This window comes from Oncorhynchus kisutch, linkage group LG13 (genome assembly GCF_002021735.2).
Source record: "Oncorhynchus kisutch isolate 150728-3 linkage group LG13, Okis_V2, whole genome shotgun sequence".
Classification (NCBI taxonomy): Eukaryota; Metazoa; Chordata; class Actinopteri; order Salmoniformes; family Salmonidae; genus Oncorhynchus; species Oncorhynchus kisutch.
In genome coordinates this window covers 55,622,330-55,635,691 of record NC_034186.2, presented here as the reverse complement: position 1 = coordinate 55,635,691, position 13,362 = coordinate 55,622,330, and the positions used below count along the sequence as shown (strand labels likewise).

At 43.4% G+C, this 13,362-nt stretch overlaps 1 pseudogene; it reads right to left on the bottom strand.

The window, feature by feature from the left end:
• Positions 1-7,275: 7,275 nt before the first annotated feature.
• Positions 7,276-10,934, bottom strand: LOC109902153 (complement C3-like; annotated as a pseudogene).
• Between the last annotated feature and the right edge of the window lie 2,428 nt (positions 10,935-13,362).

The following is a 13,362-nucleotide window of genomic DNA, read 5'->3' as shown; positions in this document are numbered from 1 at the left end:
TACATTGCACCCTTTATCTGCTCAGCAACAACAACAGGACCCCTTAACACAGCTGCTATCTGATGGCAACACATTAATGGCAGGCCACAGAAAGGCAGGCACTCCAAATAAGCCCATTTCTTTATCCCTGGAGATGCTGTTCCACCTCCAAGTTGACCTGGCCTCTCAACTGCTCTGACGAGAGACAAGGGTTTCTAACAGCTGTCCCAAACCCGATCACACACGCACGCACTCACACTAGAACCTATCACCTCCCTACAGTGCCTGTTGTTATGGAGTTGCTGATTGGGAGGTCTCAGGGCCCACATTCCATGGGGGTGGCCCAACCACAGTGGTCACAAAGTAGCTGACTCTAGAAAGGTATCATCTGGAGCATTGACACAACTTTTGGAGTTAATTTTCATGCAGGCACATTCTTGGGCACTCTTTGATGAGGAGTGTGGACCTCTGGGGTTGATGTATAGAGTGGATACAAGCATATTGGTTTTAAGTTAGAACAGACAGGTGTTGTTGAGAAAGGAAGCATATGCTTTATAGACACCGTACAAGTCAAAAGTTTGGTCACACCTACATATTCAAGCATTTTTCCTTATTTTTACTATTTTCTACATTGTAGAATGAAATAACACATATGGAATCATATAGTAAACAGACATTTTTTATATAAAATATAAAATATAATATATATATAAAATATATTTTAGATTCTTCAAAATAGCCACCCTTTACCTTGATGACAGCATTGCACACTAGTGGCACTCTTTTCTCAATCAGCTTTGCCTGGAATGCTTTTCGACAGGGTCTTCAAGGAGTTCCTACATATGCTAATCACTTGTTGGCTGCTTTTCCTTCAGTCTGCGATCCAACTTAACCCAAAACATCTGAATTGGGTTGAGGTCGGGTGACTGTAGAGGCCAGGTCATCTGATGCAGCACTCCATCACGCTCCTTCTTGGTCAAATAGCCCTTACACTGCCTGGAGGTGTGTTGGGTCATTGTCCTGTTGAAAAACAAATTAATGTCCCACTAAGCGCAAACCAGATGGGATGGCGTATCGCTGCAGAATGCTGTGGTAGCCATGCTGGTTAAGTGTACTTTGAATTCAAAATAAATCACAGACAGTGTCACCAGCAAAGCACCCCCACAACATCACAACTCCTCTTCCATGCTTCACGGATGTAACCACACATGCGGAGATCATCCGTTCATCTACTCTGCGTCTCACAAAGACACAGCGGTTTGAACCAAAAATCTCAAATTTGGACTCATCAGACCAAAGGACAGATTTCCACCAGCCTAATGTCTATTGCTCCTGTTTCTTGATCCAAGTAAGTCTCTTCTTCATATAATCTACCAATTATATGCATATCCTAGCTTCTGGGCCTGAGTAGCATGTTGTTTACTTTGGGCACGCTTTTCATCCAAAATTCCGAATGCTGCCCCCTATCCTAAAAAAGTTAAAACATGGAAAATCATGCAGCTCATTAGTTCAGCAACACATTGTAATATGGCCCAATACACTTCTGTGGATCAAATTCAACCCACCAACGTCATCAATTAAGCAATGGCGACCTACCAGAAACATGTTTCCATTACGTACAGTTCCACTTACAACCACGAAAAGCAATAGACTACCATAAAAATATAAATGTAGGCTATCTATTTCTATGATGAAATATACCGATATGTTGCTATACCCATTTGGGTTCTTGCATTGAAATTATATTGAATTCTTCTTACATCACGCTATACCACAATAAACATTTAAATTCAAATGCTGAGACCATTGAGTGCTTTTGACCAAGAAGTGATTCATCTGCAGTAACCGAGTATTTCAGCCACTCTCTTCCTATGAACCAGATGCTACTAAATGAAACTTTTTTTTTTTTTTACAGAAAACCTGCGGCTAGAGTAGGATTCTATAGGCTAACCTGGGCTTGCTCCTCTGTTCCAAGATCATCAGGAACGGAGGAGTATCACGTTATTCACATAGCCTACCCTAGATGAGCAGCGTCATACCTAGCCACCCAGTGGCTTTCCATAGCACCCCTATACATAAACATACACACTCTCTACGACGCTGATACAGCACAGATGCAGATTTCAGAAAATGTAAACGGAGGTGGCACAAGTTTCAACTGAGGGGGCTAAGCCCCTTTTTGCCCCCTTGTGGAGACCGGCTCAATGTTGTCACTGACTCTCTACACCAATCACTATACCAATCAATATCACGTCTCGAATTCAGTCGGTGACACAGCCTTGATTTGCTGGATCTGTTTGTCTCTTAATTTCGGCGCTGACAGTGGACACGGTTTACGACATCCCCACCCGTTAGCCCAGCACAGCCTCAGGCTTCAATTTTGCCAGAGGCTGTGGTTATTTTCAGTTCCCAGGGATAGTTGGGTATCAACCATATTGCACTGCACATTAGTACTGTAGCAGGCTACTGTAACGACAACAAAGGGAGCCAGGAAGCAGATGGTGAGTTTAATAATAACGAACATAGCGCGTTACAAAACAAGAGCAGCGTCTGGACATGAACACAGAACCTATACTGCCTGATGACTCAAGTAGGTCAGGGCTAAATGAAGGGAGAGTAATGAAGTCCAGGTGTGCTTAACGATGGGGAGCAGGTGTGCGAATGTGGGTTGCCAGGACTGGTGGTTAGTAGACCGGCGACGTCGAGCGCCGGAGGGAGGGTGCAGGAGTAGGCTTGACAGCTACAATCATTGAAATACAATTACTACATATTGAGTGTACTGTCAAAATGCTGTGGTCTGAGGGACCACCACCCACATTTAGCACTTAAATTGAAAAATACCCTGGATAGAAATGGTTTGAATGTTGAAACCATATGATCCAGTAGATTAAACATTTCTCAAATGGTTTGAAAAACCTTTCAGGATGTGAACTTTGAATTACCCTCTCTGTCCTTTAAATTAAATAAATAACATTTAAGACAATATGTTACTGTATAATTTTACCTTCCTCCCTGTGGCCTGCTCTGTTCATGTTTCTAGACCAGCACTACATCTTACCATTCTTATCAATGACCTCTCAGATCATAGTAATTTACTGCCAAGGGGTCAACAAGATGCATGTATGTGTATCCATGTGTGACAGAGTGTTTGTGTGACATGTGAGAACAGCTGCTCTGGGACCCTGGAGAGTTTGAATGAGGAGTAGGGGAGTGGCGAAACAAAACTACCATCCACCACGGCAGTGGCCTCTGAGTTATCTCCTATTCTGATTTAAAGGAAAATTCTAATCACAGAGTGACACCCACTTCTGGTTACCCACACTGACCTGCTGCTCACCTTACTGGGTCAGGTTAGACTCCCGGCCGGGGTGGGCAACTCCAGTCCTCGAGGGCCTGATTGGTGTCACACTTTTTCTCCATCCCTAGCAAACACAGCTAATGAAATTGCATTCTAAACTGAAGATCATGATTAGGTGATTATTGGAATCAGGTGTGTTAGCTGGGACTGGGGCAAAACTGTGACACCAATCAGGCCCTAGAGGACTAGAATTGCCCAGCCCTGGGAGGCTAAACTTAGCAAAGGGACAGGAAGTGGTCATGGTTATGATAGAAGTGGTGGTCAAGGCTTGCAGTATATTTGACAAGTTACTCTTCCAGTTGAGTAGCAAATGAAATGTACTTCCTCAGACTTGAGCACTTGAATAGTGAGCAAGCATGCTGTTTCTCTCATACTCAACTCTGATGCCAAGTATTTCAATGAAACTGGAAGTACCTTCTATCTCCTTAACCACATCAGATTGAGCCCCTGGACCTTCCCCCCTGGGCACACACTGGTTGAATCAACATTATTTCAATGTAATTTGTCAACATATTGTAACATGGAATCAGTGTGGGAAATACATTGGATAAAAAAGTCATCAAATAGTACTGTTTTCATCTCATTTCAACCGGTGTTGTAAACATTGAATGGGGATAAACTTCAACTTAAATACATTTACTTAACCTGACTAACAGTTTGTTTCATCAATCTAATTCCAACATAATCATCAGAACAATGTATATACGTAGAAATTGCGTTGAAGATTCCACATAGAAATGTAAAAATAGTTTTCGTTCTGTATTCATTATACAAAACATTAAGAACACCTGCTCTTCCCATGACATAGGCTGACGAGGTGAATCCTGGTGAAAGCTATGATCCCTTATATCACTTGTTAAATCATTATAGATGAAGGGGAGACAGGTTAAAGAAGTCTTTTTAAGCCTTGAGACAATTGAAACAGGGATTGTGTATGTGTGCCATTCAGAGGGTGAATGGGCAAGACCAAAGATTTAAGTGCCTTTTAAACGGGGTATGATAGTAGGTGCCAGGCGCACCAATTTGTGTCAAGAACTGCAACGCTGCTGGGTTTTTCACGCTCAACAGTTTCCTGTGTGGATATTGTTATCCACGTCGGCACCAACGATGTTAGGATGAAACAGTCAGAGGTCACCAAGCGCAACATAGCTTCAGCGTGTAAATCAGCTAGAAAGATGTGTCGGCATCGAGTAATTGTCTCTGGCCCCCTCCCAGTTAGGGGGAGTGATGAGCTCTACAGCAGAGTCTCACAACTCAATCGCTGGTTGAAAACTGTTCCCCTCTTTCCACTGGGATTCTCTGGCTCTAACCCTATTACAGGGGCTGAGTCACTGGCTTACTGGTGCTCTTCCATGCCGTCCCTAAGAGGGGTGTGTCACTTGAGTGGGTTGAGTCACTGATGTGATCTTCCTGTCTGGATTGACGCCCCCCCTTGGGTTGTGTGTGGTGGAGACCTTTGTGGGCTATCTTCTGTATCCAACCCTATCTTGTCACAACACAACTGATTGGCTCAAACTCATTAAGAAGGAAAGAAATTCCACAAATGAACTTTTAACAAGGCAGGCAGCCTAGTGGTTAAAGCGCTGAACTTGTTACCGAAAGATAAGGTAAAATTTGTCGTTCTGCCCCTGAACAAGGATGTTAACCCACTGTTCCTAGAATTTGTTCTTAACTGACTTGCTTAGTTAAATAAAGGTAAAATAAAATAAAAATACCTGTTAATTGAAATGCGTTCTAGGTGAAGCTGGTTGAGACAATGCCAAGAGTGTGCAAAGTTGTCATCGAGGCAAAGGGTGGCTAATATGGAATGTCAAATCTAAAATATATTTAGATTTGTTGAACACTTTTTTGCTTACTACATGATTCCATATGTGTTATTTAATAGTTTTGATGTTTCACTATTATTATACAATGTAGAAAATAGTAAAAATAAAGAAAAACACTTGAATTAGTAGGTGTGTCCAAACTTTTGACTGGTACTGTATGGTATTTTACTCAAGCTATGATGTTGAAACAATGACATTGATTCAAACATACCATTTTCCTATTTAAAACAATTTGTTTAGTTTTGATTAGAATTATTTGTTCTCTTTTTAGGCCTCATCATTAATGAATTTAATCTTGCCTATTGACAATATTTGGCATGTCCATGCTCAGCCATAATGCAGTTTACAGTAGGCCATGCAATTACTTAGGACAATGTGCAAACTGGTTCAGGTTAGCCTATTTGGCAAAGATAGGATAGGTCTATAGTTTATTATTTCGTTTATGTATGCCATTTAACACACTATAACAGACTAACATTAGAATTGGAGTTGATTCCATGGCAATACATAAAAAACTGTAAATACACAACCTCAAGCAACCACATATTTCACCATGGAGCATGTTCTGATTGGCCAGTGAGGGGCCAAGCCTCGACACACCCACAACTTGTTAATTCATCAAAACCCAGCCCAACTCCAGCAAGTGAGCCAACAATTATGATAGGGAAAATAGCAAAAATATTTTTGACACAACCCTGAACATGTAGCAATATTACCTGCGCTTAGATTTACCATTGTGTTTGGTTTGTTAAAATAATTATCTCGGCATTGTGACCAGATGGTCCTTCCATGGGCAGGTAGCCTAGTGGTTAAAGCGTTGGACTTGTAACTGAAAGTTTACAAGATCGAATTTTGAGCTGACAAGGTAAAAAAAAAAAAACTGCTGTTCTGCCCCTGAACAAGGCAGACTGTTCCTATGCCGTCATTGAAAATAAGAATTTGTTCTTAACTGACTTGCCCAGTTAAGATATTGTTTCAAAATAATGTCATGCTTAGTCAATCATTTTACTTTTGATAAAGTACATTGATGAGTTAAATTGTTTGACCAACCAGATCTGCACAGTTATAAGATGTCCAGATACAATGCAGTGTAGGCCGTCATTGTAAATAAGAATTTGTTCTTAATAACTGACTTGCCTAGTTGAATAAAGGTTAAAAACAATTATACAAAATATTCAATGCATGCCTGACTACCTCCGGATGTGGTCAGAAAGATCTGAATACAATTAGTTCACAATATGTATTTTGATTGTCTACACCTGTCAAAAAATGTGGACACAATCAGAATGTTGACAAGATCACGACAAGGGACGGATGTTAGCACCAGACTTTGTCATCTGGGTTCAGGAAGAGAGTGAGGATGTTGGGCTATGGATAATGTGGGGTGAATATTGATATTTTTGTCTTTAATCTTCACTGATTGAGACTGAAATGTCCTTCAAACACTCAGAGCCACTCCAGCTGTGTCATTCCCAAGGCTTACACGAAAGGTTCAGCATCAGTGTGTGTGTGTGCGTGCACACGTGTGTGTGTGTGATCCCACTTCAACTGTTGTCTGCTAAAATACATACTGCATATCTCCCATGATGACATGTCTGTAAAACAAAAGCTCAATGACGGAGACACACTTCCTCCTGGTAAGGGTCAGTGTCCTTTGTTTGACCTCTAATGTCAAAACCTTGCTTATAATATATTAACCCCTAATTATAAATGATCTTGTTTCTATAAACAAGTTTCCACATCGGTAAAAGCAGTGATGAAAGTGTCTATTACCCTGACTGATTTGTATATAGTACATCTTATTTGCTTAGTGCCACATGGGGCAGGAGAAAATGTTTGCTAATCCTGATCGCATTTGGTAAAAACAATGATGAAGTGCTGAAAGATATATAGTACTCTGACTGACTTGCCATATGGACCAGAATGAGATATTTGGACATTTTGGTGCTCAAATAGTGAACAAAAACAGTTACCATCCCACTCAACCTTAAACTTAAATGTCTCTTTTTGGTGTTTAAAATAAACAATTAGATCCCCACAATGACTGGTGATATGCACACAAAGGAAAGAGACAATACGTTTTTTTAATGCTTTATTTCATGCTTATTACAGCAGGCAGGGTAATTTTAGTGCAAAAATAAAGCCATGGAAATGTGACTATGTCATTGTAATCAATGACGATATACACTTAAATGTATAAGTGTGCCATTTGCAGCCGTCATCATCATATTTGAACTTTAAAGATATATATTTTTTGTTATACATCGTTTACTGTACATCGTTTACTGGTCAATTTCTAACAGAATATATTCCAAGTGGGCGAACTCATCTCTATTCACTCTATAGGTTACAATGAGTTATGACAGGGCAGGCAACCTGGATTGCAATGTTACAAAAATGTACATTTAACAAAGCAAGAAGAGAAACTAAACAGGGCAGCCGAAGGTTGTGATCTGGTTGATGAACTCATCAATGCCCAGACAGACTTCTCTGTAGTTTCTGGATGTGCACTCTTGTTGTGAGGGCCAGTACTCTGTCCATGTCTCTTCTCCTAGGACACCACCGTAGTGTTGCGGTTGACATCTGGCTCATCTTTCTTCTGCATACTGCAGCTCTCTTCCGCACACGTGCACACGTCTCCAAGAGACAGTCTGCTCAGAGTACCACCTTCCGTCTGTGGGTGGTAGAACAGTTCTTCTGGTTGTAGTATTCATATACAGAGACGGCAGCTGGCTGAAGAACTCCCATTTCCTGTACTCTGTGGATCTTAAAGGATATGTTGTCTTCTAACTTATGAGACACCTTGTCCAGATATAGGATGAGAGATCCTTTTTCAGACAGGACTTTGTTCATCTCAAACTTCTCTATGTAGCGATAAAATAAAATACTCCTTGGCATACTCGTGGCTTGTTTTGTCCATCTTTGTGAGGGTGACAGAGAGGTCAAAGCTTTCACAGTCACTGTCCTTTTCCTCTGGCAGGGCATAGTACAGTGTCACCACCGACAAGGTCGCCTCACCATTTCCTGAGGTTTTTACAGTCAAGTCCTTGTCTATGGAGTTGACCTTGTCTGTACGAGTGTGGAACTGGTTCTTGTTGTTGATGAACCACTTGGTGGCTGATGCCCTGCCGGCCACATCTAGGTTGATGTTCAAGTCAAAGTCTTTCAGGTCCTTCACGTGGCTCCAATACTCAGCCACAGCCTGGAACACCATGATGGTGGACTGTGTGGATCCGTATCCCCCTCCCACATTCTTCTGCTTGTTGAGCCACCTGACTATGGGGCCGGCCTCTTCGAAGGCCTTCACCTAGACCAGGGCAAGCAGGGCGTACGACGTGGCCTCCAGCGTGTACTGGTGAACACCAGGGACTGGCCAGTGGTCCAGCTGTGGAGAGGCGAACTTCAATAGGGTCTCATTGTTGAGTTTCCCTGCATTGGCCAGAGCATAGGAGGTCATAGCTACAGCATAGGGGTTCGTCAGGTGGGGCAGACGCTTCTCGAGGTACGCTACTGCTTTAGCCATACTGTCTTGTAGGCTGTTGACATACTGCTCACACAGTGAGTGTGCTTCCTGCATGGCGATGAGAACAAAAGCTGTCATGGAGGCGTCATTGTCCGATCCCATCATGTTACCCGTCATCTCTGCATGAATGACAGGAGCAAACTCATTGAAGATGCCACATGGCTGTTGTGTGTTCAGGATCAGCCACTTGACAGCAGTACAGAGCACGTTTTCCTGAACACTGATTATTGTACTGGACATGTCAAACACCTTCACCACGTATGCTGTCAGCCAGGTGCTGCTCTGTCTGTGGACCCAGGCAGCGTAGGAGCCATCTTCTTTACGGTAGGCCAGCTCACGTTGGTAACCAATGTTGATGTACTTGATGGCTGTGTTCCGTCTGTCCAGGCCAATATCCTCCCACTTTTTGGTGTTGTCTAGGTAGTGTGTAGCAATGACAGGCAGGGTCATGTAGATCATGTTCTGTTCCCGAGATCCGACTGGCTGAACTATCAGACTGCCCAGAGAGTCTCCACTGATGGCCTGCTCCACCAGCACACTGGTCTGCTCTCCACCAGTCAGACTGATCAGTGTGTAAGCATCAGAGTTTGGCACCTGGTTCCGGGGAACTCCACTGGGTATGTGTGACGTTTGCTCACCACCATGTTTAGCCGGGTTCAGGAGTACGTTGGTTTCCTTCTTGACCAGTACTCCCTCAGCCACAACACGCAGATCCCTCTTCACCTCGTCATTGATGTCAGAGTTTTTCACAGATGCCTTGACCTCAATGGAGTGCAAGCCCAGCTTCATAGGGATGATGACATAGCGGACAACCCGGGTGGACATGGCGTCCATGTTCACTTCCTGCCTGTACTAACTCTTCTTGCTTGCCGAGCTGCACACCTCGTCATTCTCCATTAGCTCCACACACACAATGATGGGGTCTTTGCTGTAGTTGTGGAGGATTGCTTTGACCTCCAGCTGTTCATTGCGGACGGCTGAGTAGGGCAGCTTGAGGTCGATGAAGAACTCCTTTAGAACTATCATCTCAAACGGATCTGCCACACAGATACCATGAGTTTTAGACAGGCTAATGGCTGTTATTTGCCAGGTGGTGATGGAATCCTTTAAGAAGTTGTTCCTTATTACAGATGTGGACTCACAGTGCTTGTTTTGGGCAGGGCATTCAGGAAGATTGGTGTCCTCCCACATCCAGCTTTCAGGGATCTGACGACGAGACACAATGTCTTCAGACCGCATGTACGCATCATCATCATCCTCCTCCTCACTGCGTGAGAGCAGCAGTGCATCCTGTTTGGATTCTATCTTCTTGGAGGCCATCTCAGTGCAGCAGACAAGGAAGGATTGGACGCAGACGTCCCCATCTGAGATGTACTGGGCCCGTCTGTCACAGGTATATCCCATGGTGTTGTCCCTCATCCCATCCACACAACACACCTTGGCCAGACCATTGTACTTACTGGCCATACTAGTGATGCCGTCACTGATGGTCACTGCTCGCCTCCGCCTAGAACTAACAGGACTAACAGCTGGGGTCTGTTCTGATCCCAGTCCCTTTAGCAGTGTTGGTCTCAAATACCAGACCAGCATCGTAGAACACCCCCAGATTGTCTGCTCCCCCTCCAGCTGTACAGCCTGTATCATGCTTCTCTATGGTGTCCCAGATCTTGGTCTGTGTGAGACGGTGTTTGCTGTTGAGAACGTAGACTCCCTTGTCTACAGCCACCAGCCCTACTTTCGCTCCCGGGTCTCCAGTGGTGGTTAGACTGAAAGCCTTACGAGGCTCATAGGATGCCTTGGGCCTGGTCGATGTCACTTTCAGTGATCCCATGCAGGAGACCTTGATGTCAACCCAGACAGACTCTTCCACCAGGTCAGCTGCTCCCACATGGTAGTACGCTACGATGCGGTACGACGGAAGCATCTCCTTGGAGACAGGCACTGACAGTGTCACCAGCGCGTTGCCCTGTCTTTTAAATCGGCCCACTTTCACCAGCTGACCTCTACTCGGGAACATGTATGTAATGTCATGGATTTGTATGGGGGTGGATCCCAGGTTCAGTTTGATCTTAATGGGGTCTCCAATCTTCAACTCATTAGAACAAACCCCAACATGGAGAAAGTTCCCAGTGGAAGTTCTGTAGGGGAGAGCCTTCATGGTGGCCTCCGCCTGTCTGTTGTGGAGGATCGCCGGATCCTTGGTCTTCACAGTGATTGCCAGCTCTCTGGCTGATGCCACAGTGTTAAGTGATATTTTGAGTTTCAGGGGTGAATCCCCCGTGGGGTGCGTTACTTCCCAGCAGTAGAGTTGGGAAACCAGCCGGCTTGATAAGAGTAGTTGGAAAGTCCACTGTTAAGCAAAACAAACAGCTCAAAATCTGCCAGAGAGATATACAGGTTGGAAATGTACTAGACCTGTGGAACTACTGTGATTTATATTTAGCTACTGAAACAAACAACTTAATAATACAAAATGGCAAAAAAAAGTTATATTATTAATCAGCAAATAGACATGGATTTGTATTATCAAAGCCGAAGCTAACTAACTCCATTAGTTCAGATCTGGTATCAAGACAAGTCAACTGGTCATGCATGATACAGTCACTGTCAAAACAACAGAAACACCCTAAATGCCAAGGAGAGCTCGGTGCATCTCATAATGAGTCAACACACACACACACACACACACACACACACACACACACACACACACACACACACACACACACACACACACACACACACACACACACACACACACACACACACACACACACACACACAGTCAGTACTATAATGATGTATTTCTCAAATAATCTTGTTACCATGGCTTTGCTATGAAAGTGCTTGCAATCAACTAACGTTGAACAACTAGCTGAAACAATCCGAAACAATGTACCTATTTACTGAACACCAACTGCCATGTTTACTTCATTATCTGCACAGTCAAGTGGTTGCAGAATTTTGTAAGGCCTACAGATGCATAGCACAAGACCTATTGAGAAACATCCACCTGGAATACTTATATGGCAAAGTCTGATGAGTGGGGGTTACTCACCAAGGCTACTATAATTAACTACTGTGCCTTCAGAAAGTATTCATACCTCTTGACTTATTCCACGTTGCATTACAAACTGAATTAAAAATGGATTAAAAAAGAAATACATCTCACCCATCTGAACACAATACCCCATAATGACAAGGTGAAAACATTTTTGCAAATACATGGGGTGTTAGTAGCCTGAAACCCATTGTGGAGTTGAGTTGATTTTATTTTTACAGGGTCATTGCACATTAATCAACGTTTCAGTAAAAGTGCTGGATTTAGCCAGCCAGCTAATTTTCAACCTCAGTCCCTGGGCAGGTTATTGTTTCACGAAGCATACCCATTTAAATGTCAGTCTATATTAGTTGGACTCCATGTTTGCCAATGTTACAGCCTTTAGAAGGCCCGTTTCAAATCAAGACCCAAAAACGTGAATGGCCTATGTTGAGCCTATGTTAGCCCCAGTTCTATCTTGAGTTGGTATCTCGCTAACCTCTAAAAGTCCAAGCCGTTGGGGGGTGGGGGGGGGGACTTTACTACTATAGCCCATAGAATCTAATTGAATTACACATTCCTAAATGGAGGCACCGGATAGACCGGTGTACTTTGCTCCCTCCCGTCTGTCCTGAGCTAGCGCTCGGGTAACATTAGTTATCTTGTAATTGTTAGTCACACCCTTTAGTTTCAGTTAAACCCTCCCATCTATCTCTGAACACCAGCATTTTTTGTCCTATATGCCATATATTTTTCAACTGTGCTGTGATGTTTCACAATAGATACGGTATATTCTGCTGATTTTGCATTATTAATAGGAAAAAATGTTGGTCGCATTTCTATGTTGAAGATGAAAAAATAATTTGGTGCATTTTCCCCCACATTCCATCCAGTTTGCTTCATTTTTTATAATATTTTACACTTGCTCTTTCTTGAGTAAGTACCTCCATTTCTTTTTGTTTTTCCTCTAATGTATTTCTGTGCCTCTGTGGTACAGTTTTTATATTGCTATCTATCTGTACTGTTAGTCCCTCTATTTCCTTTGTAATTTTGAATTATTTTGACCTAAATTGCTTTTGTTTAAAAGATGAGTAGTGAATTTCATGGCCTCTAAAGGCACATAAAAAAATGGCCCATACAATAAGTGGATCTGCTATACCTACAGTTCGTTATGTCGGAAAACGTCAGTTATAAAATATTCTGTCCTGTTTAAAATCAGGTTGTCATCCAATTTATTTTTTACAACATCCTTGCCCACGTGGACATTCTGTAAAAGTAATCTATCTTGTCTCATCGCTACAACTCCCGTACGGGCTCTGGAGAGACGAAGGTTGAAAGTCATGCGTCCTCCGATACACAACCCAACCAAGCCGCACTGCTTCTTAACACAGCGCCATCCAACCCGGAAGTCAGCCGCACCAATGTGTTGGAGGAAACACCGTGCACCTGGCAACCTTGGTTAGCGCATACTGCGCCCGGCCCGCCACAGGAGTTGCTGGTGTGCGATGAGACAAGGATTTCCCTTCCGGCCAAACCCTCCCTAACGACGCTAGGTCAATTGTGCGTCGCCCCACGGACCTCCCGGGCGCTAACCCAGGGTTTCTGGTGGCACAGCTGGCGCTGCAGTACAGCGCCC